The sequence below is a fragment of the Palaemon carinicauda genome, chromosome 9, assembly GCF_036898095.1.
Source record: "Palaemon carinicauda isolate YSFRI2023 chromosome 9, ASM3689809v2, whole genome shotgun sequence".
In the NCBI taxonomy this organism is placed as follows: domain Eukaryota; kingdom Metazoa; phylum Arthropoda; class Malacostraca; order Decapoda; family Palaemonidae; genus Palaemon; species Palaemon carinicauda.
The window spans coordinates 14,402,937-14,411,237 of NC_090733.1; positions in this window are offsets into that span (position 1 = coordinate 14,402,937).

Consider the following 8,301-nt stretch of genomic DNA (forward strand, 5'->3'; position numbering starts at 1 on the left):
AAAGGGAAACATATTGCCTGAGCCTCTCCCGATACCACCATGGATTTTTTAAAAGTCTTTTATAATATTGGAGCATGAAGTCAGAAGCAGAAATACAATAGTGTATTATTTAATCAAGGATTTTCTTTCACTATATCTAGAATAATTCTTCTGCCATTAAGTCTTGAAACTACATAAAACTGTCATTACCTTTTAAAAATTTCCAGCATTCAATCATTTCATCAGATTTAGTTAACTCTCGTTTATATCATTGTCGCTTTTTTTTTTTTTTTAATTGAAAGTTATAGTGCCCTTTTACTGCTCAGGCAGAAATTCATTGGATATCTCTCACTGGTTACGGCTCATTTTGTGTTTGCCTATACATACACCAAATAGTCGGGCATATTTAACATTCTTGCCTGTCCTTATGCACTTGACAACACTGTTGCCAAACAATTCTTCTTCGCTCAAGAGGTCAATTACTGCAATTTAAGTTTTCATTGACTTCTTCTATTCTGGTAAGGGTAGAAGAAAAACTCTTTATCTATGATAAGCTGCTCTTCTAGGAGAAGGCCACCCCAAAATTAAACCATTCTTTTATAGTGTTGGGTAGTGCTATAAACCCTTTATTACAGCCTTTCTCAGTCATGGAATAGAGTTTTCTTGTTTTAGGGTACACTTGGACACGCAGTTCTATCTTATTTCTGTTTTTTTTTTCTTTTTTTTTATTATATTTGAAAGATCAAATTAAATGTTGTTACTGTTCATAAAATATTTTATTCTGTTCGTGAAGCCGTTTGGCTTATAGCATTTTACTTTTAAAACTGGCATCATAGTATAGCTTGTAGTAGTGTTAGTAGTAGTAGTACTAGTAATAAACGGATTTTTGAAGCGAAGCGAAAAATCTATTTTTGGGTGAGGTAGCCATGTTGTCCTGTTGGAAGTTCCTTCATTAGTAGCTTCTTAGGTTATATTTGACTACAGTGATATATCCCAGAGAATTTACCAAAGGTATCCAGAATTCTAACTCCTGGAGCGAATATCCCTTAAAATTGGATATGGCGTAATTAGTGGACGTATTCTTGACACGTCTCATAGCTATCTACACCCCTAATAGCGTTTCCGCTTCGAGGGGGAAAAAGTGGTAAGAATATAGGAGAGTCGTTAAAGAGGCAATGCTCTCAACACTCCAATTGTACTGTAAATAGTGCGTCGAATCGCCACCGCGAGGCTCCACCAAGCCATTCTTTGTAGCTTTGTAGGTGTTCCAGATACAGTACCATAGGGAGGAATTCATTATCCTTTTGTCAAAAAGAGGGTGGGTCCATCAGGATGACATGGCTACCTCACCCAAAAATAGATTTTTCGCTTCGCTTCAAAATCCCTTATTTGGGCTCAGGCCATGTCATCCTGATGGAAGTTTACCAGAGCATTACTGTATCTGTGGATTTTCAATAGTGCCGTTATCTCGAGATAAATATTTCCTATTTGGTCTTATAGACCTAGAGACACTTGATGTTACCGTTATACATCAATTAACTGATCATAAACTATGTCAGCTCTTCCTGCCCCCTACAGGGAAGAGTCTGGGTAGACTCTAGGAAAAAACCTGAGGATTGTGAGTTCAAGGAACAATCTAGCGAACAGTTTGTATATTAGTGTCATCATATACATAAAGGATAGTTTGTACTTAGATGGTATATCTCTGTATAGGTTACTGATACCTCCCAAGTCTGGCTGAAAAGAGACAGACAGGTTTATATATGTGTAGGAAACCTTAGTTCAGTAAAATAAACAGTTTAGTACAATCAGTTCTTACCTGTTTGCTTGGAACAGTCTTAACCTTAGTTCCCCAATATTTTCTTAAATATTAAAAGAATGACGGATGCTCTGACTTTCTTTTTAATCTAGAATGTTTGAGGCAAAAGAGACACAAAGATTCCTCCCATTGTTTATTACAAAAATAGTAATCATGGTTGTATTCAATTACATCCTATGCAGAACAGTTCTGCATAAAAGCATAAATAGTACTAACAGAATTGAAATAAGTTTCACCTGAAGAGGAAAACATTAACCACTCTAAGGGAAATATAAAATTTCATTATGTATTCTGTTGTTACTAGGAACACCGTGCATATAAGTATGCCTGGCACTTGTGTCAGTCTATTATGCTTAATATCACCTGTGTAGAGAGAACAGTCTATAGTGTTATCACTAAACACAATACTCAACATGATATGTCTTAAGAGTCTATCATGTACACCCTTCACTAAAAGTCCCAATTAGTGCACTGTTCTTCGCAGTAATCAAGCGGCAGGTTTTATGACACTGCCTGCCGCCACCAATGAAATTTTATTTCCTGTAATTGCTTCGCATAGTTTTTGAAGAAAACTCTGGATGATTTCCATCCAGTATAAGCACGAAGGCTTTCAAATGACGTCGTCTGAAAGAAATTCAGAGACGAGGCAACTTTCCTCGGATCATGACCTGTGGGTGTACTGTCTGGATCCGCTCTGCGTATAAAATAGGTTGATTTTCGCCTTCAACTGTTTCAAAGATAATGCTGAACCAGATGTCTCTCCCCTGAAAAGCTGACCTCCCTTAAAGTCTGATGTTCTATGAAAACAGACCTTTAGGCATTCCACTGGGCAGAGGGATGCTTCTTCCTTCAGAGGGCAGATTCTCCAGGGACCCCATTTCTTAGTGGGCAGCTCGTTTTTGGCGAGAAACGTCGGGTCCGGAAAGAGGTTCAGTTCTCTGATGTCTGAGAACTGAATGTGGCCATCATCCCTCGAGAGGGCCACTATTTCGCTAACTCTGGCTCCTAAGGCTAGTGCAAATAAGAATATCTCCTTTAGAGTCAAGTCTTTCAGCGAGCATACCTCATTGTTCAGAGTTAATGCTAAGTGAAGAACCTTTTTCAAAGAACAAAGTATTGAGGAAAGTTTGGTGGAGTTAAGCTCCAACTCCACCCTAGTCCGTTCTTGATTAGGCTGTGGGCCCAGGGATCGAAGGTCCAACGATCCCGGAAGAGGAGAAGTGTCCCTCCTACCGGTAGCATCTCACTTGGAGTGCTGGTTGGAGGACTTGCTTCCTTGGCCACGTCCACCTTTTTTACCCCTACCTCTGAAGGGGCGTCTAGAGGATCCTCGAAAGGAACCTCGAGACTTTAGCCTAAAAGTCGTCGATTGATTTTTAAAGACTGGGGTGAACACCGGTGATTGGGTCGCCAGCGTTTGGGGCACCAGTTGGAAGGTGGTGGTTGGTTGTGCCACCATCTGGGGCGCCGTGGCCACGGGAAGCTGTTGCTATTTTCTAGGCCGAGAGAGCACTCTTGGTCGTTTTGATTTATTCTTCAGCTGGGGACCCTCGTCAGCGGAAGATTTTCTTTATGAGGACAAGCCCAATTTGGAGAGGAGATTCCTGTTCTCCGTAGCAGCTTTGTCCACGACCACTTTGACCACTTCCCTTGGGAAGAGGTCTTTTCCCCAGATATTGGAGGCTATGAGCTTCCTTGGTTCGTGTCTCACCACAGCCGAAGCGAACACGAACTCTCTACAAGTCCTTCAGGCTTTGATAAAGTTGTAAACGTCCTTGATGACTGTCGCCAAATGAGATTTGGCAAAGATCATGTACATATCTGGAGTGTCCAGGATGCTTGCCATAGTCTCTAAGCCAGTCTGCAGAGACATGGAAGAAGCAAGACGTTCTTTAGTCTCTGGTTCCCTGCACAGGAAAGACTCTGGCAGCTTCGGGAGGTCTTCGCCGAACAGTCGTCCAGCAATATCTGCCTCCAGCTTCCCCACTGTGAGGGTGTTATGAACATCCTTCCAGTCTTTATCATCTGCTAGAAAAGCAAGGGAAAAGGGTCTAAACTCCTCCAGTGTAGGGCAAGGTTTCCCTGCTTCAACTGCCTTAAACCCTTTGTCCATAAAGGGGAAGGCACATTTGGGGTCAGCAATAAAGGACGGGTGCTTTTTACTGGGAGCCAGCACCTTGGAACTAGTAAAGGCCCTCTCTTTCAAGGCGGTTGTATATAAGGCCTGAGCCTTAGAGAGTTCGAGGACAATCGTCTCCTTCGGCTCTGTTTCCTCCTTGGATGCAGGTTCCGTCCTTAGACAGACGTAGCAGTCCGGGTAGGCCCCTTTGCTGGGCCAAAACTCAATTTCCTCTACTGGGACAGTGCCCAGTTTCTCCGAGAGGAAGATCTTCCCCCCAACATTGGCATATGCTCTGCATATCTCCAAGGGTTAACGTCAGAGAAAGCGGGGAGATCCTTGACGTTTATCTTCTTCGGGGCAAAACGTGTTGCAACCAGCTGATGCATTTCCGTCCGAAGAGAAACTTGTTTCTCGGACGATTTCTTTTGAATGTTCTGCACCATAGACAGCAGCGAGTGCAACGTAACTCGTGATTGAATCTAACTGGGGTGCAGTAGATGAAGTCGAAGGCACCGGCTCAATCACCATGGCTGATGATACCGAAATCGTTTCGGTCTTATCAACTTCAGGCTCAGGAGGTACGTCATCCTCCTGCTCCAATTCTTCCAGTAGGAGATTGTTCTCAGTCTCCTCTGAGACGACCGACATGTTGTCATCTAATTGGATGCCCTTTAAGGCATCATAAACAACAGATCCTATCGGAATGTCCACTTGTGGAATCTCAGGTTGAGCCTGGGGAATGATTGCATCCGCAGACGACCTAGGGAAAAGACGGTCCCTCATCCTTTCATTAGGAAGGTATGGGCCAGAGGTGTTCTTCTGAAAACCCCTGACCCATTTTTGCATCATGTCCCTTGCTACATCCCTTGACTCTGTAGACTTTTGATCATCAGAAGCCTTTTTTACCAGTTTATCACAAATGGTACATACCTGTGAGTCCCAGTATTTGAGAGCCCCCTTGGTGACTGTGCAGCGAGTATGGGCCCTGCACACATCATGGCCATAGAAATTCTTGCTACAAACCCTGCAAAAGCTTTTCCCGCACTCGGGATACTCCTCCTGAGTATATAAGTATATAAGTATTCGGTGAAATTCTCAGATTTCAGCATACATTTTTTTTTCTAAAATATTAGCTTGGCTAGAATAAGTTAGAAAATAGGAAAGACACTTACTTGTGTTTCCTGTCCAGCCCCTTGCTATGACCTCCTCCAATATTGAACAATAAATTCTTAATGAATTTTGTATGGGAAGATAATATCCTTTGATATAAATTGTCTTCTTAATACAATGTCCCAGGTTCAATATTAAGGGTAAATTAATGGTTGATAACCATTAAGCGGTAGAGAAGATCATTCTCTTATATGTGATGGTCTCACAATAGGCTGGCCATGAAGCACTTTGTAGGTTGGAAAAAACTTTTTGGGGCTACGACACTGACTGGCGGCGGTATGCCGCCAGACCTGGCGGGCCTGGCGGAATATGCGGGGCCTGCCGACATATGCATGCCCTGCCGACATATGCCGGCCTATTTTGGGCTATTGAAGGCAGTTACTGTCTTCAGATCTTTACTTTGGGTGGCCGCCTGCCGGCCGACAACGTAGTTGCCGGCTACTGGTCATAGTATGTTCATTGCCGTTGGGTTATCGCTCAGCGGCACTCCCGGCAAGTGGCGGAGGAATAACTGCCGGCCGACAGACAACCAACATGGCCGCCGACAGCTATAAGCTGCCGGCGGCCGGCCCATTATAAGGAAAGGTACAGAAAGAGAGAGAGGATGGAGGAAGGCAAAGGCTCAGCCTTGCCGGCCTACATCCTGAATGAGGGTTCAAGTGGAAGGGGAAATTATATTCAGGCTTCCACCCAACCATATCCCATCCATACGGGCTATGGAAGGGAGTCCAAGGGAGTACTGAAGAACACTCTAATGATTATGAGGGTACCTGCTGGCAACCAGCCCGGCTGGCAGAAGACAGGGAACCTCAGGCCAGTTCTATAGATTACCCTTAGGTTCAAATATAGAATGACGGCCAGGGAGGGTGTTGGTTCATCCAACACAAAAGACACAGGGGGAAAAGTCCTATAAGTAAGGTAATACCCGAAGGCATTACCCAACTTAAAAGATTCTGATCTCATAAGGTAACCCCAAGTAGGGGAAATCATTTCCCCGATTTGTTTAGTCAACTGAGAAAGCGGCCATAGGACACAATCATGCAAGAGAACAGAATCTCGTACCAGGTATCTTAGACAATGAAGAAATCATTTATTCGGTCTAAGATCAACTAGCACAGGACTGTCTGCTAGACCGAGGAAGGAGAAATTGTAAAACAAAAACCTCCATTTATGGTCTGGGGAGGCCTAGCCTCCTGTATAGACAACTTAACCTGACTTGGGAAATCATTTCACCGAGATAGTAAGAGGCCTAACACCGACTTTACTCTGATGTCCCGTTCTAAACTCAACAACCGACTCAGTGGTTAAGAGAAAGAAACGAAACACCCCAGTAAACTTTGTCAGAACTCAGTTCACAGCAAAGCTAACTGACGGTAGCCTAGGCTTATCAGAGGGAAGGGGAATGGCTCTTAAATCTTGCCAAGAGATTGGTATCGATTTAGAAGGTATAGGAAGCATCAACCTCACCTTAGAAGACAATACAAGAGCAATTGGTGACATGTATGAAAGTATACTAATGCCCCTAGGATAGTAAGTCTAGGAGCATAGGGAATCGTTCACCGAAACTCTCTTGTATACTATCTTGGAAGAGGAAAATTTATGCAGTAATATCTTAATTGTATAAAATATTGCCTGAGCTTCAATAAAACTTTACCAGGAAGGTTATATCATGCATTAAGTGTGTAGGTGCCTACGCTAGGAAGCCTAGCACTCGTGAGGCTCGAACATGAATAGCCTAATCCACGACAACAATGACATAATATAAAAATCCCCAATCGAAGAGTAAAACTGGAAAGAGCTTACATTTACACAATTCAAAGATATTACTTAACTTTCCAGAAGCTGATGAGGCTGGTGAAGACATCATAGCGACATATAACTCCAAAATAGCGATAAATAACACGGGATAACACCGGTCAACGAAGCTACAGGAGAAAGAATGGCTTGGTGGCGCCTCGCTGTGGCGATTCAGCGCACTATTTACAGTACAGTAGGAGTGTCGAGAGCGTTGCCTCTTTAACGAGTCTCCTATATTCTTGCCACTTTCTCCCCCTCGAAGCGGAAACACTATTAGGGGTGTAGATAGCTATGAGACGTGTCAAGAATACGTCCTCTGATTAAGCTATATAAAATTTTAAGGGGTATTTGCTTCAGGAGTTAGAATTCTGGATACCTTTGGTAAATTCTCTGGGATATATCACTGTAGTCAAATATAACCTAGGAAGCTACTAATGAAGGAACTTCCATCAGGATGACATGGCCTGAGCCCAAAAATAATAATAATAATAATAATAATAATAATGAGCAGAGAATAATTGGAAGTTAATAGTCAAACCTTATTTGTACAAAACTAGAAAAAATTTAAGGTTTCCAGGGTCTGCTATGAAGTTAAGTATTCGTTTTCGACCATTTCCTGGATAATATGAAGAATTTCAAGTGATTCAACATTAATGCAATCTTTTTACGAACTAAACATATTTGTTGTAATTAAATGCTGAATTAATGTTAAGAGAGAGAGAGAGAGAGAGAGAGAGAGAGAGAGAGAGAGAGAGAGAGAGGGGTTAAATAGAATTATGTCAAATTACGAATGTAACGGTTATAGTAATATCCCTGGTGACGATGCAACATGCCTTTTGTGACATGAGATGAGTGGGATGTCATCTACAGAATTAAAGAGTTATAAATGAATGGGAGTAGAGAAAAAATAATTAATCAAACAGATAAAATCTGAAATTTAATTTGGGATTAAAGTATTGTTTACAAATGCATTCATTTAGAATTACAATATCATTTCCTAAATTGTGTATGACACTTGGTCTGTTACTTTAGCTAGAATGATTGACATCGACCGTCGTGCAAACCAACGACCTTCTCAAAGGCACCTTTGAAGAATGGAACTAGCAATATTTCTAAAAGCGAAATAAATAATAGCATAATCCTGTTTATTGCCGGTATATTGTATCAGGTTTTCAAAAGCTTTATATCGTGACTGGAATTCATAAAATAGGATATAAGATTAAGATGATTTATTTCTTTTCTTGTGAAGAAATTAATATTCAGCTTGCGATAGAGCTTTTTTTTTTCAACTTTAATGCAAAAGTTTTATTTTTTACTCTGTGCCTTAGCAAGTCTTAACTAATAAATTGTTTTGTTTAATTGCTGATTATTAAAGTGTATTATTGAATTTTCTAAATTACCCTAAAGTAATGTA